The sequence below is a fragment of the Poecile atricapillus genome, chromosome 22 (genome assembly GCF_030490865.1).
Source record: "Poecile atricapillus isolate bPoeAtr1 chromosome 22, bPoeAtr1.hap1, whole genome shotgun sequence".
In the NCBI taxonomy this organism is placed as follows: Eukaryota; Metazoa; Chordata; class Aves; order Passeriformes; family Paridae; genus Poecile; species Poecile atricapillus.
In genome coordinates, this window is record NC_081270.1 from 3787927 (window position 1) to 3815218 (window position 27292).

General features: G+C 47.5%; 1 protein-coding gene across 3 annotated transcripts in view; it reads left to right on the forward strand.

The window, feature by feature from the left end:
• PRDM16 (PR/SET domain 16) overlaps positions 1-27292 on the forward strand; it is a 284274-nt gene that overhangs the window by 208874 nt on the left and 48108 nt on the right. The gene's annotated exons all lie outside the window — the stretch shown is intronic.

The window sequence follows — 27292 nt, forward strand, 5'->3', positions numbered from 1 at the left end:
AAATGTTTATCAGGCTCTGCTTTTGTTTATAACAATTGAGAAAAGTCATTACGATGTCCCTGGTCAGTTTAATCCACGCAGAACACGTCAGCCTGATGTGTTTATGTTTTCTGCTCTGTGTGTTTCATCGGCCTCTTTTACAGCTTCCAGCAGCACCCGGCGTGTTCCTGGCAGCTTGTGTTCTGACACGGTGTTACCCAGCAGGGGAGGAATAAAGGGAGGATGTTTAGGTTAATGTGGTTTAATAAAAGATGTGGGTTTAAGTCTGGAAAAGGCATAGAGAAGAGTCTTTATCCCAGTGTTGATGGTGAGGGCTGTGTTAGTCTCCAGACTCAATAACAGGTTGGGGATACAAGGAAATAGAACAGAAGGCACGGTGATTTTTCAGAGTTTGGCTGGTGGGACCAGGCTGTCGGAGTTGTGGGTTTCTCAGGTCCCACAAGCTGATCTTTCCAAGTTACTCCAATAGATCATTTACAAAAGGGAAAATGCCACTGAGAACAAGACACTCTTTTAAAAAGCAGAAAAAAAAAGAAGACAATCGGAAAAAATGAGAACATTTGGGTCAGGATGAAAAGTACTTTGGAATATCCCAGAGTTCTTACAGTTGGAAGAGAAACATCCATGATATTTTGGCAGGATATCCACTGGTAGGAGATGCTCCCCAGGTGGATCTCAGCAGCCCTATGCAGCAACAGTGTGATCAGCTTTTCCCTTTAGCTCCCTGCAAGGCATTGGCAACATCAGCATTCAAGATTCCAGATTTCAGGGAGGGTGGTTTTCCTTGTTTGTTTGTTTGCTTGCTTGCTTTGAATTCTAGGCAGGGCATTAATTTAGGAAAATGTGGCATTTGTCTGGTGCAACGTGTGCCACAGTGTGAGGCCTGCTGTGGCTGGAGTTGTCCTCGGAGTGCAGTGAAGGATTTATTCCGTATTTGTTCCATACTGGCACTGCCTGTTCAGTTTTCAGTCCTGAGAATGGGAATTTCAGCTCTTACCCACCTCCTGTGCTTATTCCTCACTGCCTGCTTCTGACGGCTCTAAATCCAGTCAGAGAGATGATTAACTCTAACTCTACAGGTGAGGCATTAAAGAAAAAACATTCCAGAACTTTCTCAATGTTGGGCAGAGCATCAATTCCCTGTCAGGGCAGGTGCCCAGGGGCTTTGCCATCCCTATACTGGTGAGCAGCAGAAGCTCTTTTCTTTTCCTGGCCCTCAGCAGAGTGGGATTGCCAGCCGCCTGCCAGGACAGGAAGAACATAGGGATAGTTCCCATGCAGGATCATTCCCCCACAGGGATTGCTCCCATGCAGGGATCATTCCCATGAAGCATTGTTCCCATGCAGGATCGTTCCCATGCAGGATTGTTCCCATGCAGGGATTGTTCCCATGCAGGGATCATTCCCATGAAGAATTGTTCCCATGCAATAGATCCAATCAAATAGATGCAATCATTCCCATGAAGGATTTTTCCCATGCAGGATTGTTCCCATGCAGAATTGTTCCCATGCAGGGATTGTTCCTATGCAGGATTTTTCCAATGCAGAATTGTTCCCATGCAGGATCGTTCCCATGCAGGATCATTCCCATGCAGGGATCATTCCCATGCAGAATCATTCCCATGCAGGGATCATTCCCATGCAGGGATCATTCCCATGCCAGGATCGTTTCCAGGGAGGGCGGGCAGGATGCATCAGCTTTGCTGTGCCCATCACCTCTTTCAGTTGCCTGACGCCTCCCAATTCAGCCAGCAGTGACCAACTCACTCCCAGTGTGTGTTATGTTCTGTTCACCTCGATTGCAGCCCAAGGAATTTTTCCATTCCAGTTGGGTTGGTTGTTTATTTAGTTTGTTGGGGTTTTTTTTCATTTAAAATATCACTTTAATTTTTTTAAGGGGATTTTGCATACTTTAAAACATTCACACCCATTGCATTTTGTTGTAACAACAGAGCAGTGTGGAGAGGGTTCCCCGGGACCCTCCCAAAGGTGTTTGCTGGGGATGTGAAACCATTCCCTCCTTGCTGTGCCCAGTACTCCTTGGGCATCAAGAGAACATGCAGTTTCTGCCAGGGAGAGGTGGCATTTTCCTGGCAAAAGCCACCTTTCATAAGCCACCTTTAACAAGGTAAATCAGGGTTAGGTGTCCTGGCATCACCCCAATCTCTGCCTGCCGGCTGGGCACTGTTCTGAGAGAGCTGCTTTTCCTCCCACTATCCAAGTCTGGGAGATGCCAAAGGATTTTTACGGGAAGAAATTAAGAGAAAACGCTGTTGTGGTTTTCAGATGTGGTAAGGGAGTTCCAGCACCCAGCCACCAGGAATAGGGCTGTAAATGAAAGCTCCTGGCCCTCGCTCATGTGCCGGTGATGATAGGAGCTCAGAGCAGCTGCGCGCTGGATGCTGATGGAAGTGTCCCAGTAGCTTTGGGCTGAAATTACACTCATAATTCTTAAATTATAGCAGCCGGGAGTTAATGTATTTCTGCTCGGCATTGTCAGTGGCAAACCAAAGCCCATTAATTTCCCCCTCGGTGTTTGTTTGAGAAATCATCCCCTGTCAGCTGCCGCTGGCGGCCGTGTCTCCTCGGCGCATTCCTAGACGTGCTCTCTGTCTCCCAGCGAGGGTCCTCCCCCTGCGGGAGATAAGATACAACCAGCATTCCCCGGGAGGTGTCAGCGGGCTGCTTTATGACACATGATGAGTGATAAAGGCTGTGGAGAGGTGCTGATGTGGCCACATTAGTTAATGAGGTCATAGCCGAAGTTGCTGCCCCACTGATAACCTGCAAATCCAAATAATGTGCAGATAGCAGTGGGGTGTTCAGAAGTCCTGTCCCCGTGTTCTCTCACTGTCCATCACAGGCAAGGGCCCAATCAAAGGGAAAAAGAAAAAAAAGATGATGCTTCCAGAAGGGGACCACTCATTCCTTCTGCAGCTCCTTGAACTGACCCAAGCTATAGGAAAGCAGTGGGATTAATGAAATTTCCTCATGGGTTTAGTGAAGTGCTGTCACAGGGAGCCCTGAATTCTTTTGGTGTCTAAAAAGAGAATTCTTATGCTGAATTAATAGCTCTGGACCAGATGGAAAAGTGGGGCTTCGGGAGCTTTGTGTGCATGTTGTCGGGAGTGGGAAGCTCAGAGTAAATCTCCTCCAGCTGAAAAGTGAAATCCTTGTTGCCACTGCACGGATTTGGGAATAGTTGTTGTCCGCGGACAATGACCTTTGGCACTGATGCCTCTAAACATGATGGGGACATTCCTTGTGTGTCACAAAAGAAGTGTTGGGTTTCCAGAGCAGCATTTTTAGTGGGGAGGAGATGGAGTTTCCCTGCAGCCCCCGTGGGGATGAGAAGGGCTGGCCCGAGGGTCCCAGTGCATCCCAGTGACAGTGTGGGAGCACCATCGCCAGGTGGTGGCACAGGAGATGACCTGGAGGCCTCAAAGAGGAGCAGAGAAAAGCAGATTTTTAGGACGCTTGGGAATGAGAGTTCTGTTGGGATTGTCACTGGCCCTCTGCACACAGAAGAAGTGTGGCTGAGCCCCTTCCCTCCTCAGCAGTGGTAGTGTGGCAGCTGCCAGAGCCCTGTGTGTTGTGTCAAAAATCAAGTAAGATCTCACAGAGCTGGAAATCATATTGTCACTTAAATATAAAAAATGCACGGAATTTGGAAATCTGTTGAAATATGCTGGATTTTGCCCTTTTTTCTCTTGGTAAACAAGTCAAGAGCTGGCAACGTCTTGTCGTGCTGGTAGTGAACTTTCTGTCCTTCCCTTCTTAGCAGCTCAGGTCTAATTTATTTAATCATTGGAGCAAACTTTCAAAGTGCTCCATGCCTCCTCTTTTGTTTCTAAGGTTCAGATGTATTTTTAGCGCTTGTTACTGAACTGGGTCTGTGCATTGGAGAAGAATTAATTATTGTTTTGGGTTTGTTGTTATTCAGACGTTCAAAAAAAGGGGGATTTACAGACTTTGAACACCTCAGGGGCTTTGTTATAGGCCACTTGTGTGTTGTTGGGGTTTTAATGATGATTTGGGCTTTAATATAAATTCAGGCCTGTTGAAAGGTGACAGCCCTGCCCAGAGCAGCCCTGGGTTACCCACAAAACCACTGCAACCTCAGGAGCAGCAGTGAGGCCCCAGAAATCCCCCCAAGGCTGGGCCTTTAGGAGCTGAACTTCCACCAAATGCTTGAAACAGCTGAAGTCACCACAATTTCAAGTTCTTGGTTATGTTCAATAATAAAAAGCTGGGTAATAAAAAGCCTTCTTAAGAACCTTTGTCTGTTGTTCAACGCTTCCATGGAGTTCCTTTATCCAATTTTCTGATAGCGCTTTTGGGGCATTTTCATGTGGATTCACGGCACAATCAGTAACACATTTATGTGATCTTGGCTGTGTTACTTTAGTGAAAAATCCAACTTATTTTTGGTGCCACAAGCAGGTGGTGGTGGCAGAAAGGCTGTGCGTGGCCATCAGGAAACAAGAACACAATGTCCCTCTCCAGCATTTTATGCAGTGCTGTGCAAACCTCTCGCAAACAAATATTGACTTTATGAAAATTCGTGGAAATTAGAGACTGATGGCGTGGGTGGGATTAGACTGGATGGAATGTCCTGGGATTTTGGTCGGTGTTGATGGCTTTATTTTATTGGGAGTATTATGCTTCTTGTGAAACAGTGAAAAATGTAGTCTGCTGCTTAGTACTCCATGGGGCTGTTTGCTGGGTGAAGGAATAAATAAATACCTTGCTGAAGTTCCAGACTTCCCAGTGAGGTGGATTTACCATCTCCATGGGGTTGGGTTGGTGTTTTTCTGTGGTGGAGAGTGTTTTGTAAGCTCCCTGCTCAGAGCTGGGAAAATGGTAGTTTAAGGGAATGTTTTGAGGGTTGTTAATGTTTGAAACCTCTGAACATGGCAGGAAAAGGTGAGAGGGAAAAAATTGCAAGTGGAACCAGGGCTCAGATGGGCTCCAGCACCACCTGAAGTGTTTTTGGCCTGCCCCCAATGCTTCCTCACCCCCTAAAGAGCAACATTTGGGCAAAAACATGCCTTAGAACATCATCTGGGCAAAAACCAGGACTGAGTTAAGCCAAGCACAGCTGTAGCAGCCTCTCCTCCCCACCCTCTGCACAGAGCACCTTCCCCCAGGTGAGCTGTCGTGCACACCTCAGCATCTCTGGGTTTCCTCTGTGCTTTTATCCTAAGAGAGAAATAGAAATAATATTCCCAAAACACTGAGTTTGCTAAGCATGTTGTTGGGGGTTCTTCAGACCCAGGGGTATCCTTTAGTGTCCCCTGCCCCTGTTCATTCACATGGAGGATGGCCAATATCTGATTACTCAGTTGAAAATACCTTGATGGAGATGTCACCTGCAGGTTTTTGTCCACTCAGGACAGGGGCTGACCTGCAGTGCAGGGTCAGGATCAGCCCTCTGAGCCCCATTCCTGCTGTGTCACCGGGGATCTCGTTTGGGCCTGTGTTTGTTTGAGGTGTCCAGTTATCTGGAGATGACTCTGGCTCCATGAACTAATAACCAGGTACAAAGCAGCAGCAAAGACTTGTGATGTCTTCTCTGAGTGGTTTGTTCTCTCTGATTTCACTCTAAAAACAATTTTGATGCCTTTTTTCAGGACCTGCTGCCATGTGCAGCACCAGTGTTACCTGTTCTGCTTTGGGTCTTATTTTGTCTTTCTGGAATTTTTTGCCATTAAACCATAAGTAATTCTCACCTTCCACTCTGTTCCTGCCTCGTGAAGTCTTCCACCCTTCCTTGCTTTGGTTTTGAAAAGAGATTTTTACACTTGAAACATTTTTGGACAGAGCTTTTAAAGAAACCCTCACCTGGTTTCGTGGCTGGTGTGAGCATGAGTTAGTCTGAGCTCTCCTGCACCTCTTCTCTGTCCTTCTATTCATTCTCTCCTTTTTTTGTGTCTCACTCTTCCTCCCTCCACGGGCCCAGCCTCTGTGATTAAGTCTGCAGCTCTCCTGCTGTTTTTAATAGGCCTGTAGACCTGACCATCTGATGAGAACCAAACTGCACAGCGTGCTCCTGAATACTTTCACTGGAATCTCCTAATGCAGGGTATTAATCATTACTGTCAAACCATTCAGGCCCTAAATGTGTCCACCCAGTATAAAATCATACTAAACAGGGGGGGGAAAAGGACTTGGCCCATATTAAAAGCAGACATTAGACACTCCCCTGACTTCTCAGGCATGATGGCCCAGGCACTGTCCAGTTTAACAAACAATGGTGTATTCAGCACGGGCTGCTGGTGATTGACGCTCATGAAAGTGCCAGAAAATGGGCATAATGAGTTAAAGGAAATAGAGAAAGGAGTGTCTTCCTCGTGCATTTGCTACTCCAAATTCCTGGGAAGTAGCTCTGTGTGTGTAGCTCAGATGCTCCCACCTTGAGGATCTGAATAAACGTTTGGGTCTTCCCTGGCTGCCATGGCAAACAGGAATTGCTAAATCAGCTGCTGCCACACTGAGTTATTGCACAGACAGCCCGGGGAGTTCTTGCTTCAGTGTGTCCCTTGAATCTGATCCTGGGAAGTACAGGGCACAGCGTGCTGGGAAGGCATGGGGTTACTGCCCAAGGCTGGAGGAAGGTAAGGCTGTCTCTGTTAGCTGGGAATTAGACATGCATGTTTTACACCACACTTACCCCTGATATTCCTAAGCTGCCTGGGAATGCAGCCCCTTATATTAGAATACACCTTTTTTTTTTTTTTTTTTTAACCCAAAAAGCTGTTTCTAATTCTCCCCTGTAAGAATGCCTTTATTCTTTGGAGCTGGCAATAAAAGTTAATCGAGTGTAAAATAAAAGTTACATAAGGTGAGTGGTAAAACTTTATGATTGCTGATGTTGGGTTTATTGATGACTGCACTGGCTGTTATGAGCTATGGCATCCCACCAAGCCCACTGCATGTCCCTGCCAGCCTGTGCTCCACAGGCACCTCCATGTGGGAAAGAGCCCAGCACCCTCACATGTGCCCCAGGAATTTATGGGGAAAGCTCTCCAGCTCCCAGTTAACATATTCTTAGGTAAATGTGGGATGCTTTACTGGCTAATGGGAGGAGCTGCTGGTTCTTGCAGCCAGGCCAGGGCTCCATGTGTGCCCTGAGTGGCAGCTGGAGTGGGACAAGGCAGCCACACACCCGTTGCTAGTGGCTCTTCTCCCCCAGCATGGAATTTTCCCAAGCTAACTTACCTAAATATCCATCCTGGGGCATTCTGAGCAAGAATCCTGAGAGGGAGGGATGAGGGTGAAGAGTCCTTCGTCCTGTCTCAGTGCTCAGGATGTTTCAACTTCTCCATACAGCGTTTTTCACTTGTTTTTCATGCACTCTTCATGTGGTCTGCACTCATCCTGCCCCATCAGAAGAACACAGAAACCCAGGGAAAGTAAAACAGAATATCTGCACACTCTGCAGTGTGCAAAGTGAATAAATTCCTTGCATTTTGGGCCTGTCATTAGCTGTGTTAATTGGTTGGAGTGGCTAATCGGCTATTGTGATCATTAATGGTTCATACATTTATTTCAGGGTAGTAATGGTTTGAAGTTCTTTTTTTTCCCCATTAAGTTCTGTCTGATAAACATGGCTGAAAATATCACAGCATATGACACTTCTGAAAATCTTGCTAAGTGTTTTTCTTCCTTTAATATTATTTTGCATTCTAAAATCTGACTGGAGCAACAATGACAGTTTAATTAAGAAGCTGATACTGGAAGTTATAGCAGCAGAGCAGCATTTCCTACCCTGACTTGCATTTCAGATTTACCATGCAATGAAAAATACAAACCCCAAATCCTCCTGGAATTGTGGTGCAGCAGGTTAGTGGCCATTGATCTCAGCAAGAATGCTCCAACCTGCCAAGTGTGTTACATGCTTGAAGTCTAGACAGAGATGTAGCAACCATGCGTGTTCCAGCTGGATTTTGCTTTTGGAATGATGCAGGGATTGCAGAAACGGGGCTGGAGGTCAGTGCTCAGACACAAGAACTTCACAGCTCTCCGGAAGAAGGTCTGGTTTTGTTTTCTTATCTGACAGGGCCCAGCTGCCAATATAATGAATTTATGGGGGAAATAAGAGGAGGGGCTTCTTTCCCCTCATCCGTCATCTCCGGGTGATGCTGCTGGGTGCTGGAGGAGTGAGAAAGGGAGCTCTTTGCACTGTCCCAGAAGCATTGTCAAGATTTGGAGCTCAGGAGGAGCTGGGCAGGTTGTGCTGCCCCAGCTCTCTTGGCAGCTTCCAGGGAGGCTGCTCCAGGTGCCAGCGCAGTCACGGCAGCACGGGTTATCAGGGATGTGGGTGACCACTGGCAGCTGGTGCCAAAAGCTGAATGTCCAGCAGGGCCAGGGCACGGATTGTCCCCCTGGTGCTTCTGAGGCACCTCAGGCACTGTGGCCAGCTCTGGACTCCTCAAGACAAGAGGGACACCGAGGGGCTGGAGCATGCCCATGGAAGGGAACGGAGCTGGGAAGGGGCTGCAGACCCAGGAGGGGCTGAGGGAGCTGGGAAAGGGTCTCAGCCTGGAGCACAGGAGGCTCAGGGGGAACCTTCTGGCTCTGCACAACTCCCTGACAGGAGGGGACAGCTGAGGGGATTGGGATTTCTCCCAGGGAACAGGGACAGGAGGAGAGGGAACAGCCTCAGGCTGGGCCAGGGGAAGCTCAGGAGGTATTTCCCCATGGAAAGGGTGGTCAGGCCTTGGCAGGGGCTGCCCAGGGAGGTTTGGTGTGCCCATCCCTGGAGGTGTCCAAGGAATTCTTGGAGGTGGCACTCAGAGCTCCGGGCTGGGGACAAGGTGAGCATCGGGCAGAGCTGTGACTCCATGGCCTTGGAGGGCTTTTCCAGCCTCAGTTTGGGATTCTGTGATTTTCCCTCTTTAAAATACATGTTCCTGTTTCCAGCTCTGTGTCTCTTTCTCACCTATTTCCTGACCGTATCTCACCCTCTGGAGGGGACAGGGGATGTCCTGCAGGCCGTGTGCCCTCACTGGCTGTGCTGCTGCATCCCTGTCTCCATAACTCCATTATTGGTTTTGTCCAGCCTACAGGAAAAAGTGATGCTGTAGCTGGCATCCCAGTGTTAGGTCATATTAAAACCATCTGTAACAAATCTTTATTTGCAGTTACTTTGGAGTTCAGATTTCAGCTTCTACTCCACCTGTCATCAGTGTTTATCCTCATAAACTTTCACAGCTTCTTTTATTCTGGTTCTTTTTTTTCCCCTTTCTGAGAGACCTTTTCAGGGTTTTTGGCACTCTTCCGCCTACTTCGCCTGGCAGAATTTCACTCTCCTTGATTTAGAAAAGATGCAGGCTTCATGAATCTACAGTATCTTCAGAACAAAATATTTTTAATGTGATTTCCAAGAAAAAGCAGCCCAGTTGCTAGTTATGATTTCAGTAAAAAATAGGAAAAAAAAATCTTCGGGGGAGGTGTCTGCAAACTCACAGCAGAAGATTACTTTTTTTTAATGTGGATAAATAGCTCTGTTCATGCTCTAAGTAACTGCATAAAGGGGATTCTAACAAATTTTAGAGGTGGATTAATTCAGATATATTTAGTTTGAGGATAAAGATGATGAAGATCACAAGCCTTGGTGGGCTCAGTGCACATGGGCTGGATGGGACAGGACAGGGTGGTGCTCTGGCAGTAAAAAGGATGGGAATGAGGGGTGGTTGCACAGCCTGGCTGAAATTCCACTTACCTTTGGTTTATCCCAATAAAACCATGAATAAAGAGATTTTTGCAACACCCAGTGTGGTGAGTGCCAGACAGGGCTCCCCAGAGAAGCACCAGAAGCCTCGGGAGCCGGATGAAAATACAGGAGCTGGGTTTTAACCCATTTAAACTTTCCTCTGGTACTGTGTCAGCACCAATATCAGTTCAGGAGTTCTGTCCTTTTACTGGTGATGTTAACCAAGTTTGAGTTGGGGTTGATTTGTGGGCAGCTCACCTTGCAGAAGGTTCCTCCTGGCTGTGCATCCTACAAGGCGTCATCATCTCAGAGGTGCTGTCTTCCTGCCAAATACCCAAACACAGCTTGGTTAGAGGTCAGAGTGGCTCTGAGGCTTTGATTTCAGTGTTTTGCTCAAGGGAGGCAGCTGGTTCCTGCCTTTGGTGCTGTGCCTGCAGGCTCAGGGCTGCTGGGGCAGCTTTGCCACATCAAACAGGTCCCAGCACTGGAGCAGCAGATGAAGAAACCAACCAGAATTAGCAGCTGTAAGAGTTTGTTAATTAAGAGGTTTGCCTTCATGACTACTTGGTCTGGATAAACCTTTGTAGGTTGGGCTCATACAAAGGTTTTAAACACCTTTTTTTCCTCTAATTTATGGGGTTTAATAATCCTTTCTGCTCTTCCAAGCAAACATTTTAGCTATCAATTGTTTCTGACTGTGCTGATTGCTGTGGTGAGCAGAGCTGGACATGCCAAAGCAAACAGACATTTCTACTGTACTGGAAGAGTCACAATTTCAATAATTGTCTCCAGAGTGTGTTCTCCACTGCCATATCTGTTGTTGTTCTGAGTGGGGTCTGGAGAACACTTCCTATGCACATGTTTCCCCTCAGAGTTCCCAGAGCTGCCCAGAGAAGGGAAGCCAGTCATAAGCATCCCTGCAGCAGTGTGGCACACACTCCAGGGAAATGGGACATTCACTGGCCCTTGGGGCTTTCCCCACATTCTCAATATTCTTGCAAGCAGCCCATGAATCTGGTGATTGATTTGGGCACTGTACAAGATCAGATAAAATGGATGAACCCTTGGAAAAGAAAGAAAAACTGAAGTCACTTATTCCAGAGAAAATTGCTCTGGCAATGGCCGATGGTCAAAGGCTTTGGGGTTATTAGGGCACACAACTGTGTAAATAATTTGTCACAATGACAAGCTGCAGCCAGAGGGACAGGATGGATCCCTGGGTTCTGCTGGACTGGGTCTGCTTCCTCTGGCCTTTCCTCCCTTATCCCTCACCTTGGCCCGGAAGAGAACACAAGAATCACGAGGTGATGCTCAAGCATTCCAGGATTCCAGCCCGTTGTAGCAGCAGTGGGTTTTCCACGTTGAGCTATATTTCATTTCCTTGTGTGTTGATCTTTCCATAATTTTTTGTGACACTTTCCACCTCTTATCCCACAAATTAATTTTCAAATCTCTCAGAATGTCCAAATTCAGCTAATTGAGACCCTCCTTTTTAAATGATCAACAAAGCTCATCCTCAGGTAAAACAGAGACATATTTTGGTTGGATTTGCTGTTGGACTTGCCGCATAAAAGGCTGAAATCCCTCTGTGTGGAACATGGGGGAAGTTCAAGGATGTGCATAAGTGTAAAAACTGCAAACCTGAGCAGTTCTGGGTGCTGGTTAAAGTGGACGTCCTTGGTGGTGCAGATTTTTGATCCCTTCATGAGCTTCAGCCCCACAAAGTCCCAATTTGCATTTTGGTCTCCCAGAGGAGTCACACATACACAGCTGACAAGACAGAAAAAAACACAAAATGCCTAAAATGCTTAAAATGCAGATGAAGCTGGATTTCTGGAAAGTATTTGAGAGTCTATCAAGTCCCTGAGTAGTTTTGTTGAGCTGTGACATTCAAAGGAACGTGGCAGAACAAGTCAGCTTCCCAGGAAAGGTATTGACTCACAAGCCTGAAATTTCCAGCTCTGTTTTCAAGTCAAGCAAAATACGAACAGGCATATTTTGGGTGTTTAAAGCAGAGCTCTAGAGCTTCTCTTGTCACCACTCCATCTGTGCTGGCTTTCTTTTGATGTGTAAGTAAATACATGCCTATATTCCGTGTATGTATAAAATAATCACCACTCTCTGTCCTTTGCCATTTGTTTTGCTGTTTAATGATTGTGTTCGGGGTGGGAGCAGGAGAGGTGGAGGGGCTGCAGCAGCCATAAAGTGGACAGAAAACAAGCTTCATCTTTGTAGCTCTGAAGAGTGCATTATGGATGTTTTTAATCTCTTTGACCTTGTGGCGGGGAAGGAGGGAAGTGGAGAAATTGTGACAAACACCAGCGCTTTAATGCCAGGTTTGTTACTGCCTGGAGTGCCCTAAGGGTTAATGTAACAGTTTTAAGTCCTTCAATCACACCCACCCCCAACTACAGAACACTTCCAAATAATCCCTTTATAATAGACCCTTTTCCACAGATTGTATCTAACCCATGCATTAATGGGGCCCATTGGTGTCAAGCGTTTCAACAAATTCGGGCCAGCCCCGGCTCTGGGAGCCCCTCTTCCCCCACAGACCTTAATGATCTTTTGCCCCTGTGACTTCGCTCCCCTGCTGCAGGGACAAAATTAAACTACTGCGGATGGCAAAATAGTTATTTGCTGCCCAGGCAATTACATCCTTCCAAAAGTCTCCATCGCGGAAGGCCAGATGGGCTTTATAGAAACCAGACCCAGGCCGCAGTTTTAATTATCATAGTCCTGTCAGAAATGAGTGAAATTCTGAATGACCGCATGAAACACACCAAAAGCCTTGCACATGGATTTTTTCCTCAATAAAATTTTATGGCTTCTTAAAGAAACAGCATTCATATATTTTATGGGGCCTAATCATTCACTAATGCCTATATTAGTGCACCTGTGGCACTCAGCCCCATGGAAATTACAGCACCGGGCTCAGCCCTGATCTCTTGTGTTCTCTTGTGTTATTGCAAAGCTCTTGTCCAAAAAGCAGCACATGCTCCAGGGATAAGCTGGGCTCACTTTCCTCAACTAGGAGTCATTCTAATAAGGCAAAGAGATTTGTGGACTCTTATCTGCCAAAATTTTGGTGTCACTGCATGGGCAAGGCTTGTACGAATAAAATCACCCTTCCTAATATATTATTTTTTAAATGTATCCCTGGGCAGCACATGTTGAAGGGATTGGATGTGCTGTGTTGGATTCCTCTGCTGATTCAGTGAGAGAAGGAATTTCCATTGAATATTTTCCCCCTCAAATAGCACTTGCAAAGTGCTGAGAGCAGTTCACAGCTCTTTCCAGAGGGCACTAGGTAACAACTTGGTGTTATCCGTCTGCTCACTGCTGCACACAAATCCTCCCATTTCCAGTTCAAATCCCACTCAGACCAGTGCAGGACCTCCAGATGTTTGTCTGGGTGTTTATCTGACCTGTGTTTACAGACAGAAGCTCTGTGATCTCTGCTGGTTGTTGTTCCTCTCATCACTCTTGGCTGTTAATGTCTCAGTGTCTGAGCTGAATGTCTTTATACCCCATCCCTCAGTCTTCTCAAGGTGTGACAACTCCAGTTATCCCAGTTTCCATACCCTCATTCCCTTCTCTGTCTCCAGTTTCTGCCTCTTCCCTGGGGAAGCACTGCCCCATCAGCTGTGTTCCAACATGTTTCATGTGCAAGTGCTTCCCTCTCCTGAGGGCTCTGGTCCCTTTGTGTCCCTCACCAGGATGTAATTCCACAGAGGAGTTTTCATCCTGCCAGGGAAGCGTTTCCCTGGATGGAGGGGGCAGGTTATGACAGACCTCACCTAGCACAGCCTTTGTGCTCTGGGCACTGGAGTCACATCCCCACGCAGCCACAGAGCTTCAGGTGAGGGTTTGTGTCCTGCCTGTTCCTCCTCTTCACATCCCTGGCAGCCTCCGGGGCTGCTGAGGTCATTGTCACCAGCCCCAGGTCACAGCTGGGGGCAAAGAGTGCTCTGCTGGGACCTTCCCAGCTGCGCAGGGCAGAATGTGGGAAGGTGTGGCAGGGAAGGGCAGGGCAGAATGTGGGAAGGTGTGGCAGGGAAGGGCAGGGCAGGATGCGGGAAGGTGTGGCAGGGAAGGGCAGGGCAGGATGTGGGAAGGTGTGGCAGGGAAGGGCGGGGCAGGATGTGGGAAGGTGTGGCAGGGAAGGGCAGGGAAGGATGTGGGAAGGTGTGGCAGGGAAGGGCAGGGAAGGATGCGGGAAGGTGTGGCAGGGAAGGGCAGGGCAGAATGTGGGAAGGTGTGGCAGGGAAGGATGCGGGAAGGTGTGGCAGGGAAGGGAAGGCAGGGCAGGGGGACGGTGGAACCCAGGAACGCGTCTCCTCCGGCTGGGAAAGTCAAAATCCGCTAATGAGGTCCTGTCCAGCGCCGTGTTGACAGGCCGGGACACGCTGGGTGTGTTTCTGCAGCTCCGCTGGAGTGAAGTCAGCCCCTCTCCCGAAGCTTTCTCATTACTTCATGCACTTGGCAGCTGCTCACTTGGCTGGACGAGAAATAAGAACTGACGGAGAAACATGGAAAAGCCCGTTTAGCATCTCCAAACATTCTTCCCGGGGAGATGGCAGGAGGGGAGGAGGCGCTGCACTGTCTCTGTGGTTTCTTTCTGCGGAGCTATCAGATATGGGCAGCCATGCCAGGGAGGAGGAAGAGGATGGGGGGAGGATGAAGAGGAGAAGGGGGGAGGAGGATGAGAACAGGGGTAGGATTAGGAGAGCAGGGGGAGGATGAGAAGGACAGGAGGTGGATGAGGAGGACGGGGAGGATGAGGAGGACAGGGGAAAGGTGAAGAGGGCAGGAGGAAGATGAGGAGGGCAGGGGAAAAGATGAGGAAGACAATGGGGAAAGAATGAGGAGAACAAGAGAAGGATGAAGAGGAAATGGGGGAGGAGGAAGAGAGAGGGGGGAGGATGAAGACAACAAGGAGGAGGATGAGGAGGGCAGGGGCAAAGATGAAAAGGACAAGGGAAAGGATGAGGAGAGCAAGGGGGGAGGAAGAGGAAAAGGGGGAGGATGAGGGGGATGGGAGAGGACAAAGACAACAAAGGGGAGGACGAGGAGGACGGGGGGAGGATGAGGAGGGCAGGGGGAGGATGAAGACAATAAGGGAGAGGATGAGGAGGGCAGGGGCTCTGTGGGGCAGCCCATGGTCCTTCCCAGCCAGGCGTCTCCGGTCCCGCGCCGGGCTCAGTTCTGCCCTGGCGCTGCCCCACAGGTACAAAGTGTGCTTGTATTGAGTGTATCGGCTTAAAAAGGGGCTAGTAGTAAACTGAGAATATTTGGATAAACTCGCCAGCCCTCAGGACTAGAAAAGGACTTTTGTTCACCTAAAGAAAAAGACTGTTCCATTTCCATAGGATGGTTGGATCCCATCCAGTAAAAACTGAGCTTGAAGCATAAGAAATTATCAGGAGTGTCAAACGAAGGATCTTTTACTTGAGGTCAGATATTTATTTTTATTTATTAGTGTGTGAGATCTCCATCTCTGGCTGGGCTTTGGGCTGAGGCAGCGTCTCTCGCAGGAGCATCATCCGCCACAAAGAGTGCGTTGTGCAGCATGCAGGGCAGCTCCAGGGGCCCTCCAGGTGCTCTGGGCTTTCCTGCCTTGTTTTCTGCCTCCCTAGGATGGGGACAGGGTGAAACTCTTCCCTTCAGCACTGTGTTCAGTGTCTGCTGTTGGCCACGGAGCAAGGCCCGGGACGGCACAGCCAGGTGTGCTTTGTACACAGCTGACTGTCACCAGCTGTGGTGTTTGTTCCTCTGCAAAGTGGTTTGCCAACATTTCTGTGCCATTTACAGGCAGGATCTTCTTTTGGCTCTTGAAACAGACAGAGAAAAGCTCTGGCAGAGCCTCTGCTCCCATTTGCTCCTTCTCCAGCCCAGCAGTAACTGCTGGTGCTGGGCATCACAAGGCAGAGTGGCACAGTGCACAGCTTGGGCCTGCCTCTGCCTGATTTTGAGAAGTTAACACTGACACAGGAGTGTAGGGAGGAAGCAGTTTGGGGCAGCAGATGCAGATTTGTTAATCGGAGCAGAGGAAAAGTGAATGAGAGAGTTGGAGTGGTCTGAACTCACCTCCAGGTGCAGCCAATGGATTATTGAGCCAGGAACTTTTTTTCATGCGATTGTCCAGCATGAAATGTCAAAGACATATTTGGTGCAAATATTTGCCTAGGATTTATTTTTATCTAATTACTTATGAAACTTTTACTAACTAAAAAGTCCAGATTTTCTCAGCACCCATAAACCACATTTTCCTCCCTTAATTAAACCATTTTTCGTCCATGAGGTTTTGTTCACACACTGACTACATCAATATAAATATATCTCTGCAGGGTAATTAATAAAAGCAGGCAGCTTCAGGGAGAAAGCAGATGTGTCATATCATCTTTGTGGACTCAGCTATTGCACAGTTCTTCTAAAAAAAGTGAACAATCAGCCCCAATTAAAATGTTATGTGGCTTATGTATGTTCCCATTTAATTTGGTATAACTGAATTTATGTTCATCCTCAGAGAACTTCCAGGGCTGCAAAATACAGGCAGGAATCATTTATACCATGAGTTTGTTTAAAAGCTGCAGGATTAGAGCACAAGAAACTGTTTCAGCACCATTTCAAGGCTTGAGCAGTTGCTTCAAATTTTGTGTGAGAGTCTGTGAAGGGAATGGAGACAATAATGTCCTCACCATGTTTGTTTGTTTTGGATGCTGAAGCACTGCTTAAAAATGTGATAATTTCTACTTAGCATTAAATTAATGCTTTTTAATAGGGTTGAGAGGGTTTTAAGTCTTGTGTTCTATAATTGAGGATTTTAAATTTTAAAATAAGAAGGAATCTGTCACAAAAAAAAAAAGTTTTTCCATTTATTAATGAGGAAATCTTTGAGATCATTATCAGGTGAACCTTCTAAATACCTCAAGTCTGATTTTCTTTTTCCCAAGAGCATTTAATTTTAAGAGACAAAACTATCCTCACATTTATTGTAACTGAGAGTTGACTGAGAAAATAATCCTAGATTGGCCTGGGTTGGAAGAGACCTTAAAGATCAGAGTGCCCCAGAAAGGAGGAGGGTTCCTTTTTCCTGCCCAGGGAATCCTGACATATAAAGAAAATATTTCTCATCCTCAACTCCACCTTTGAGTGGAAGTCTGGCTTTCTGAGAGATGAGAAATTAGCTCTAAAGGCAGATGCTGATATAAATTTTGTCCCTCCCAACTGGTTTAAAACAGCCCAAATTCAAAGGAGCAGAGGCCTCCTGCCAGGTCAGGACGTGGCTCAGGGAGGGCAGGGGGAGGATGGAGCTGCTGGCTGCTGTCTCTTGGGCTGGGCACAGGTGTCTGTGGAAGATAAGGAATTCTGAGTGGAGGTTATCAGCATCTCCTTAACTCAAACCTGCCCCTGCTGGGGCAGTGTGAGCTATCTGGAGTGTCAGATCAGGTTTGTTTTGAGGCCTGCTGTCAGAGAACCAGATGTGCTGGCATTGCCTCAGTAAAACAACCTGAGCAGAGGCATCGGGGTCCCTCTCACTCGACGCTCTCCTGTAGTTCTAGCCGAGCCCTTACCTCGACTCCAGCACTCTGCTCAGCTGTCTTTTGACCCAGAGATGGGATCAGATCTGAGCTGGAGATTTTGAAATGTTGTTTCTCAGCATATTCAAAGGGCAGATTTATCATTAGAATCAATTCCCTGGGATGTATCGTTTCATAAGTAGGTGAATTGGCTCGGGGTAAAGTTCATCCCAGCGGCACTTGGGACTGTGCAGTTTTACCCTTGTACTTCCTTATGGCTGAGATTTCAGCTCTTTTGGTGATGTCAGACAAGATACTGCTTTGCTTTCAGCTGCAGAGGGGGCAGAGCTGCAGGGGAAAATAATTAAATCAGTCTCTCCTTGTCAGAATTTGGAAAGAAGGAACAAGGGTTGACTTGAAAGTTTGTGAATATCTCATAGATGTCTCATCAACCAACCAGCAGAAAATTATTGGTTCAGAGATTTTGGTGGAAAATGAGCACCCTAGAACTTCTTTACAAGTGTGATTCACAGTATTGAATATATATATACTCACTGCATAAATCCGAGGGTAGAACACTTTGCACACTTTCTTTGTGTATCTATGAGTGAGATGGTTGCTAAACCCACAGGCTGTTGTCAGGCTGGGGTGGGGGGGACTCCCCTTCTGTAAAAAACTTTCATATCTTTAGGTGAGAACTGACTCCAAAACCTGTTTTCTCACGTAGAAGCAAACTTGAGGCAAAATGTCCACCCTGGTGACCCCAGTTCTGATTTCAGTGATGCTCACATTGAAGACAAACTGAGTGTAATGGTTACATACTGAAGAAGTTCTTGCTCAAGATTTAGGTCATGTGAATAATCTTCATGTCCCTCAGGAGGCAAACTGGCACTGGAGCAGATTTTCTGGGAGCAGATTTTTCCTGGAAGTGCCCTGAAGATCTGCTTCTTTGTCCTCACTCTCACTCTTCAGCCAATATCCAAAAGCAAAGGGCTGGGATAAGCCTGGGTGCTTTAAAAACCCTCAGCAGAGAGGAAATTTTAACTGTGCAACAGCTCCCTCATCCCAGGTCCTTACTGTCCTTCCAGCAGCCCGAGGCAAGGGGAGCAGCTGGTCCTCTGAGTCCCTGGGCTGTGCCCCTCTGCCCTGCCCACACTGAGCACCCCAAATTCCCTCCCAGGACGGGGCAGCCCTTTCCTTGTGCTGGGAAGGCCTCTCGCCCTCACGTTTGGTGATATTTATAAGATAAACCAGCGGGCAGCTGCCGTGCAGGGTGTAGGGCAGCGCTGGGACAGGCCCACAGGCCTCAGCGCCTCATTTCGCACCTTCTCTGGGTCATGCTTTCGGTAAATATCGCTCTAAAGAGATCACACATCTCAGCTCCCTGAGGGGTGAGCAGCACCTTGTGAGAGAAAATCTCTCTCGGGCTGCTTTGTTTCCTGAGCTCCTCAGAGAGGGGGCTGCTGGCCCTGTTTTCAGTCCACTGCCGGTGGGGGAACCTCGAATATCCTTTCGTTCTCTTTCTCGGTGTCAGCCCAGCTCACAAACTCTTCTGTTTCACACCTTTTAAAGAGCACAAGAGCAGGGCTGCCGAACAGCTGCTGATAAGAAAGGTTACGAGGACTCGGCTTCCCCGTCCCAGCGTGGCCCTTTGGGGGGGTTTCCTGTGTGAGGGGAGCCAGGGTGCAGCTGTGCTCGTGGGGGAAGGCACAGCCCTGCTTGGGCTGCTTTTTGCTGCGGGTTTTTTCCTCCTTTTTATAATTTTTTTTTCTTTATTTTTCCTCTTTTTTTTTTTTTATGGTAAATCTCTTTTTCTGAAAGTGTCGGGTCATGGTTAAACCATGGGAATACATAGCCTTTGGGCCTGTAAATTCAAGGCTTTTAAAGGCAACAGGAGGAGAGGTGTGCAGGTCCAGGTGAGTGTTCCTGGATTGCTGGGTTGTTGTTATCCATGATGATGGGGAAAGTAAGGAGGGATAATCATCTGCTATTAATCTTCTAAAATTAGTGCTAGAAGAGTGTCCTGTGTGTCTTGAGGCTTGCCTTGCCACTCTGAAACACACTTCTGGCAGGTTTTTGATGGGGATTCCCTTCTTCCCATGGTTGTATCTCACTGCTGTGTGGTGGTACCAGTCAGTCCTTGTTTGAGCAGCACCTAAAGCAGGGTGCAGAAGCTCTGGGAGAAGACAGAAGTGAGACCAACACAGTGGTTGTCATTGCATGGGTACAATTGGCACCAGTCACACATGGAAAAAAAGTCTACATTCTTTCCAGCCTCTCTAGGCATTCAACACCTTGCCCTTGTTGAACTGCTTACATCCTTTCCTGTTGGGTAACTTTAGTTCCCTTCACTTCTGATTCCAAGTAATTTTCATTCCTGGAAGAAAGTTTGATTTGTGCTGTGCTGAGATGTTCAAACATGGCCCAACCACCAGAACCAGGCTGCAGGGTAACTCCAGGTATCAAACTTTAAGAATAACACTCCTAATTTTCAGGAGTGAAACACTCAGATGTGTCCATCAAATACACCCCAGGGCACAGGCTGCCTTATCTGTGTCCCCCTCTTACTTGAACTTGGGCCATATATCCCCAAGTCTATTAATTAAAGGGAAAATGGGTGCTATTTCAAGCCCCTCAGGTCTTTGAATTCATTCATCTCTCCGTGGGGTACCTGGATCAGTGTTGTTGGAATTTGTTTCATGTGTTATTAACGATCCAGTGTAATCCCAGAGCATTTGCAGGGGGGGGCAGTGGATTTGCCAGGGCTGTTGGCAGTCCAGATTCTTCTCAAGGAAGAGGCTCAGAAGAGACCATAAGACATTGTCATTTCATGGGGATCTGCTGGGATCTCCAGTGACCTTTGCCAGGCTGATGCTTTGGAGCTGATATCAGCACCAGGAATGGGCAGTTGAAGGCTCTGCTACTTTTCTGGCCAGAGGGTGAAATGCAGCAGATGGGTTTGGCACTGAGTGCTGCCCATAAATCATCCTGGAGAGGCCTCCATGCTTGAGGTGTTCCACAGCTCTGTTCCCAAAACATTGCTAAAACCAAGCTGGAGTAATAAGAAATTATTTAAAGCAAGTAGTGGCTCCCTTTGTCTGTCCTGATCCAGTGGAACTCCCAGGATGCACCTCAAGAAGATGATCAGAATTTATTTTTGAGATTTTCCTTATGGCAGAATTAAGTACCTTTTGAGTATGGATAAGGGAAGCAGCTGTGCCTCAGTGCTAAGAGGACTCTCGGACAAATTACCATCAGAAAATGTTCCCATCTTCATACAATAAAGTTCTGTTCAGCTTCTGCTCCCTTCTGCCAGGAGAGCTGCCCTGCTCTTCCTCCCCCTGGGCTAATTGGCATCCAGTCATTAGTGAGCCATTTTAGCCCGAATCATCCTTTGGAAATAGCAGCAGAGGAATCAGACCCTAAAGCATTTTGGATCACCACAAAAGCTCTGGGATGCAACTGATTTATGTCCTTTTTAACCCCTTGGAACAGCCCTGGGAGCTCAGCACTGCTGCACCTCCTGCTGCTGCTCCTTCTCCCCAATGCAGTGAAATGTCCTGAGACTCCAAACCCTCCCCTGTCTGTGGTAGCGTCTGTCCTTTTTTTAATCAGAGGAAGATTTCTCCCGAGTTCCCTTTTTTCTCATCTATTTAGAACTTTACAAGTACAATTCTTTTGGAATGAGCCAAAATGCTGTAGGATACAAAAATGGGATGACCTGAACTCTTTCAGTGTGGAGGAAAACTTTAAAGTTTTTGTGTGTGTATATTACAAAAAACTGGAAATCCCTTCCTCGCCTCATGTGTACAATATCTGATGCAGCCCTGGGATTTGATTCGAGCAGTTTTTTATGGTTTACTGTTTAATTTAAATCAGTGTGGTATGAATTACGTTACTGGTGAAAAATGAGCTTTTGTTGAGATAAATGCCTGCCATCAGCTTGGAAGTCGTCTTCTGTTTTGACATCTTTACTCGGTGTTTTTCTGCGTGGTGATGAGATGTTGCTGTGCAAGGGGAGCTGATTGCCCTCAAAGAGGAGAAGAGTGGGGGAGAGAAACGAGGGGGTGGGATTGATTTTGTGCATCAATAGGAATTGGGATTGGCAGCACCTTCTGTGGCATCCTGTGTCATTCAGGGTGTCTTCTGGGAAGAAAAACTGCATCTCCAAGATGGGAATAGAAGGAATTATAGGTACAGGGGAGGGAAAGCATAACAGGGTGGATTTTTCTCAAGATTTCTTGATTTCTCCTCTTTGCCCTATTGCTCTGCCATGTATCCATGGTGCCTTTCTGCTGTGGAGAGCAGGAGATACTTCCCTGAAGATCTGTGAATTTCCTGGGTGCAAATGTAAATTTAATGTAAATGATGTCCTGGATTATTTTTGCTGCTGTTGGTTCATTCTGAGGCTTTGAGTGTAGGGTCAGGTCCCTTCAGCTGGAGTGAGTCTGTGGTGCCTGAAGGACACAGCAGCTTTTTTCTGCCCTTTTTATCCTGATGCAGAGCAGGCACTTGGGAAATACTTACTGTGCTAGTGTGTAAGAGGAGAGCCATTAATAGTGGGCAGCCCTTCAAAAGGCTCCGCTGGATTCAAACGCTCTCCAGGAACCCAGCCTTGCTTCCCAAGTTCGTGTGAGCCATCCAGGCCCCTCTGCTTGGAACCTGGACAGGGACTTGGGGAAGAAAACAGCCTTTTGTCATGTGATTCCTCATGTGCTTTGGATGTGGTGGGGAAAAAAGAATGAGAAGGTTATTTCTTGTGACAGAAATATGTCCCAGCACCAGCCTTCCTTGGGATGTTTTTCCTCCAGACCCTTTGTGAAGCCAGAGGATGCAGCAGCCCAGCAGCAACTCAGAAATGCACACACCAGTGGAAAATTCCCACTCCAGACATGTGGCTTGGGTGGGAGTGGAAGTTCAAAAACATCCAGCCTTTTAAAAACCTGAGTTGGTCTCTCTCTCATCGGCTACAGCAGTGCTCTGCCTCCCACGAGCCGGCAGCAGCTCCAAACTCAACACTGTCAGCAAAGCCAGCAGTGTTACCAAGCTCAGCAGTGTCACTGGGCTGCACAATGTCAGTGGGTTCAGCAATGTCACCATGCTTGGCGGTGTCACCTGTCTCCACACTGTTATGGGGCTCAGCAGCCTCTGCCTGGCATCACCTATCCCACTGGCCCCACTGCAATCCAGCTGATTGCGACTCGTGTTCATGGTTCTCCCAGCTCTTGGCTCAGTTTGGAGGAAGCAGAAACGTGCTTGTTTGGCAGGAGGAGAGTCGTAAAGGTTTGTGTTCCTCCCCTCTGAGCATTCCCTGTGTTTGGATACGCTGGGGTTTTGTCGCAGAGACAGTGGGTCCTGAGCTGTGCTGCTGGAAACCCCAGGGTCTGCCCCAGAGGGGATGGGATGGGATGGGGTGGTGAGGAGACTCCTGAGGACAGGATCCTGCTGCCAGAGCCAGGGAGATGAACTGTGCTCTGTGATCCTGCAGCCATTTAGCAACCCTTAGAACTTGCACTGCCCGTGTCCCGGGGGGTCATGCTGAGGATGAGGGTGTGACCATCTCACACAGGGTGGTGGTGAGAGCTCTGCAGCCTCTTTTTATCTGGCAGGTTTGGATCTGGGAGCGCCTTCCAGGACCTTCCATTTGCACACGAAGTTTACTGTACATCACTCAAAGTAGTACTGAGTACACTCCAAGCTTTTCCTGTGGCCCTGAGCAGACAAGTTGGGTTTGGCTCAGCTGCTCTTCCCAGTGCTTTCCAGTGCTATGACCTGTTTTTGTCTGACACGTTTCTCATTAACTCTTTGTCAAATCACCAGGAAGCCTGCTTAATTGCAGGCAGAGTGCTGAATTTATGAGTTCATCTAGGCTTCATGTCTACACATTGACAGAGGTGTTTCTCTGGATGAAGTCTTTTCTCTTCATTTCGTGGCAAGAATGGACTTTCTGTTTCAGTTACTTCTGAAAGTCATAAATTGCAGCAGTCCCTCCCTTCCCTTTATTTAAAAGAAACACAACAAAACTTCATGGCAACAGTTTATTGCTCTAAATCAGCTCGTGGGTCATTAAAGCAAAAAAAGGGGGGAAAAAAAAGGAAAAATCTCCAACTCCTGCCAAATAAAATGTGCACATCAGCCAAGCTGTCAGAGGCAGATTCTGCGACCATGGGATGAGAAGGTTTATTACACTCTGGGCTTCTGGGGAGGGATGTTATAGCAACAGGACGCTGGGTCAGTGATGGCAAACTCCTGGTTGCTCCGTTTCTCCATGCACACTAGGAATCCATTAAGCCAACTGACGACAGATCTGCAGGCATTCCAGCCCCCCGGCACACCTCTGCCGGGGCCAAACCTTGGACGCTGCCCATTAAAATGTGAAAGAAACAACCCAACAGAGAGCCCACAAATTAGAGGGGCAGGAAACCTCAAATGATGTGCAAAAAAAATTGTAAACGTTCGAGAGGATTTTTCCATAACTTCTGCCCCATAACTCAGCATTTCTGATGTTAATAAATTACGGAGCAGAGCCTCTGCAAGATCAAGGAGCCTTTTGGATCCAAACCCTGAGCCCTGCTCAGCAGACGGCAGATGAAGCTGCAAAGTGAGCCCTGGAACATGACAACAATTTCCTTTTGGCTGCCTGGGGATGGGTCTGAAGCACAGCCACAGCCAGAGCTCTGGCTCTGCATCCCAAATCCGTGTCTTTCAAGAGGGCCAGTCAAAGCCCTGTAATCCCAGGGAACATGAAGGTGCATTTGTTTGGAGGGGATAGACTGGAGAGAAGGAGGCTGGGGGACTTCAGAGCAAGGAGAGTTCTGTGAAACCCAGAGAACACCACAAGACAAAATCATGGCACTGTTACTGGCAGAGAAGGGAAGGGGAATTGGGAATTCTTAGATGAGCTGTTGGATTTGAGGACAAAAATGCTAGGAGGTGCTGTGGGTTAATAAACAAAGACTGAACTCACCATCTGCAGCAGAAGGAGAAAAGATGAACTGAAGTTTTGGTGTGTTCAGTGATGAAAAAAGAAGCGGGGAGAAATCCATGATGGGGTGAGAGGGATAAAATGGAAGAGCGGCCAGAGGAAGTACTCCCTCAATAATTAACTTTCTGAGCATGTCCACAGGCTGCAGGCCAGATGAAAGTCTGCTTTTCCAGCACATCTCCACAGAAGGGGCTGTCCCACACTGCTGGGATTTAATATGGGGACAAAGAAAAAGGGACAAATCTTGTTCCTGCAGGGAGCCCAGCTGGGGCAAGGATGCTGGGCCTCAGAGCCAAAGGGATCAAGGAGGTGAAATACATTCCCCAAAACTGACTGGAATAACAGCATGTGATGGTTATAGACTTGCAAAATCAGCACCACCTACTAATTATAAACTGATTTTATTTTGTTTTCTCCTCTCCAGTATCTTCCCACCTTTTTTTCACCTCTCCTTTCCCTCTGACAACTTCTTTTGATGTCTAAGCCAAATTACTCTCAGGAGAGACATCTCCACTGATACAGAGCCAGCCTTAGCAGAGAGCACAGGCAGAAATTCCATGTCAGTTCCACCAAGTCAGAATCCTGCTAATAATTACACTGGATTTTCTGATGGGATTTTTCTTCCTGTGGCATCTCTGGGGTTTTTTGCTGTTGGTGCTAAATATCTGATGTCAGCCTTTACCTGCCCAGGAAAACAGGAGTGGATGGTTTTGGATTAAAGCTGCCTCTGAGTTCTGGATAGGGAGGGACGTAGTTCTGGTTTTAACTGTGAATAAACAGATTTAATAGAACTGAAGATGCCTGTTGTGGTGAGAGCATCCCCAGGTGGGTGGCTGTGGGGAGCTGAGCCTCCTAGGAGTGGGGTGGAAGCTGTGCTTTCATCTGGGATCTTTAATTTGTCCATTCCCAAAACTTTTTGCCTCCGTTTCCTTTCTCCACTCCTAGAGCAAAGGATGTCTCTTGGTTCTTCAAAAGAACCCAGAAAAACCAATTCTCCATGAGCATCCCAGGAGCATTTTCAAACTGGAAATTTTTTTACTTACTGACAGAGACTTTGAACAGTTGGTTTGCAGAATTTCACCAGAGGAAATTTCTGATTTCCTTCTGGTCTGAACTGGAAGAAGATGTGGTAAAAGGTTTCACTTTGTTTTTCCGGAGTTTTCTCAGGTGGGGGAGTGGGAAGAGAGACTTAAAATATTATTCTGTGTGAACATTTGACAGAAGAAAGAAAAGATACTGCAGATAGTGCTGGGTGACTGCTGCTGTGTTCTTTGGTGCTTTTAAGCTGTGAAATAACTTTGATAGAGACCATCGGCGACAAGCGGGATCGTGTGAATCTGATCTTTAATTAGAGCTGTTGGCCACGGTGGGCTGAGCTGGCCCAGGGGCTGAGCTGGCCCAGGAGCTGCCCTGGCTCTGGAGCTGGTCCTGCAGCACTCTGAGACCAGCTGATCACCCCATTTGTTCCATTTTCAGAGGGTCCTGGTCGGTGCCAGCAGAGGGATGAGGGCTGGCTGGGTGCAGTCCCCGCCGTGGTGCCAGGTTCTATTTACGGAGGGCAGTGAGTGTGTGTGAGAACAGCAGCTCAGGCTCTCAGGCTCTCACAGCACCTCTTTTTCTCTCGTTTTGATCTGTCAGATTTCACAGCCCCAGCTTGGGTTTTAATGCACCACACAGATAAAACCACAGAGTTTCAGGTGATTTCGAGCTACGGCAGAACCTCCTCCTGAGGCACAACTGGTGAACACGACCCAGCAAAATGAATTTGAGCTGAATTCTGGGCTTTCCCCGAACTCTCTGCCCAGGGCAGGGGGTTGGAACTAAATGATCCTTAAGGTCCCTTCCATTCAATGGCCCTAAGTGTCCTCTCAAATGATCTCAGAAAATGAAAGAGACCATCTGTAAGATAGAGCTGTGAAGTTAAAAAAATTATTTGTGCGTCCTGGATTTGCCATCCTGTGTTCCCAGGGCTACTGAATGTCATCAGTTACTGGCACTGGGAGATTTGTGGGCTGCTAGTTCCTCAAACCACTACAAACTCTGCCCAAACTCTTCAGTGGCTTCAGACCAGCTGAGCACGGATGATTCATCTCATTTGGTTTCCCAGTTTTCCTGGAAGCTGCTGTCACTTGGTGTCTGGGTTTGTCCCCACTCAAGGGTCTGTCTTGGCTGGAACACTCAATTTGGGATCAAAAAAGCCAAGAGAAGCTCTTTATCTCACCAGCTTTAGGCAGCCTCAGTGTCCTTGGAGCTCCATGAGATAAAACAGAAGTTATTGATATTTCAGCTTGAGTAAATTCAGTAGTGTTGCAGCCACGTTAAGAACAGGTTTTATTGTTGGGGTGGTTTTTTTATTATTTTTATTAAAACTTCCAGTCAACACAGAATTTGCTTCCTGTGCAATCAATGCCCACCTCAGACCCTTAGTGCTGCCAGTAGGTGACCAAGAGTGTCTAGAAAGTTCCAGGGTCTAGTTAGGGGTGAGTGAATGACTCTGAGTGTTCCCAGGCACAGGATGAAGAAACTTAGCACAGACAGGTTTTTTCTCACACCAGTTCAGTCCCAAACATATTCTGGGAGAAAATGCAGCATTCCAGTGACTCCCAGTGCCATGTTCTGACTAGGAAGGAAGAAGCTCAGTACTAATTGTGGGATTTTCCCTCATCCCTTTTCAGCCCGGGAGCTGGAGAAGAGAGGGTGGTGGTGGGGATGAGACCAGGAAATGTCTGCTGTGTCCAACTCAGGGAGCTAGGAGCTGTCCTGGTGGTTCTGACAAGTCCTGGTCCTCCCAGGAATACAGAGCTGGAAGCCAGAGTCTGAACTGGACCTTTCCCCCTGAGGTCTCTCAGCCCAGCCTTGGGCTCGACTTGTTGCTGTCATCGCTGGGCTTTAATTTTTTCTCTCCTTTGTTTTCCCACCTTTCTCTTTTTTCTGTGTCTTGAAATAGATGGGAAAATATAATCATATCCCATGAGATTCTGAGAGAATTAATTGCTAGTAAAAGCATGTTAAGAGCTTTTGATGACTGAAGTAATTTGCACTGACACAGGGGCTGGTCGGCATAGA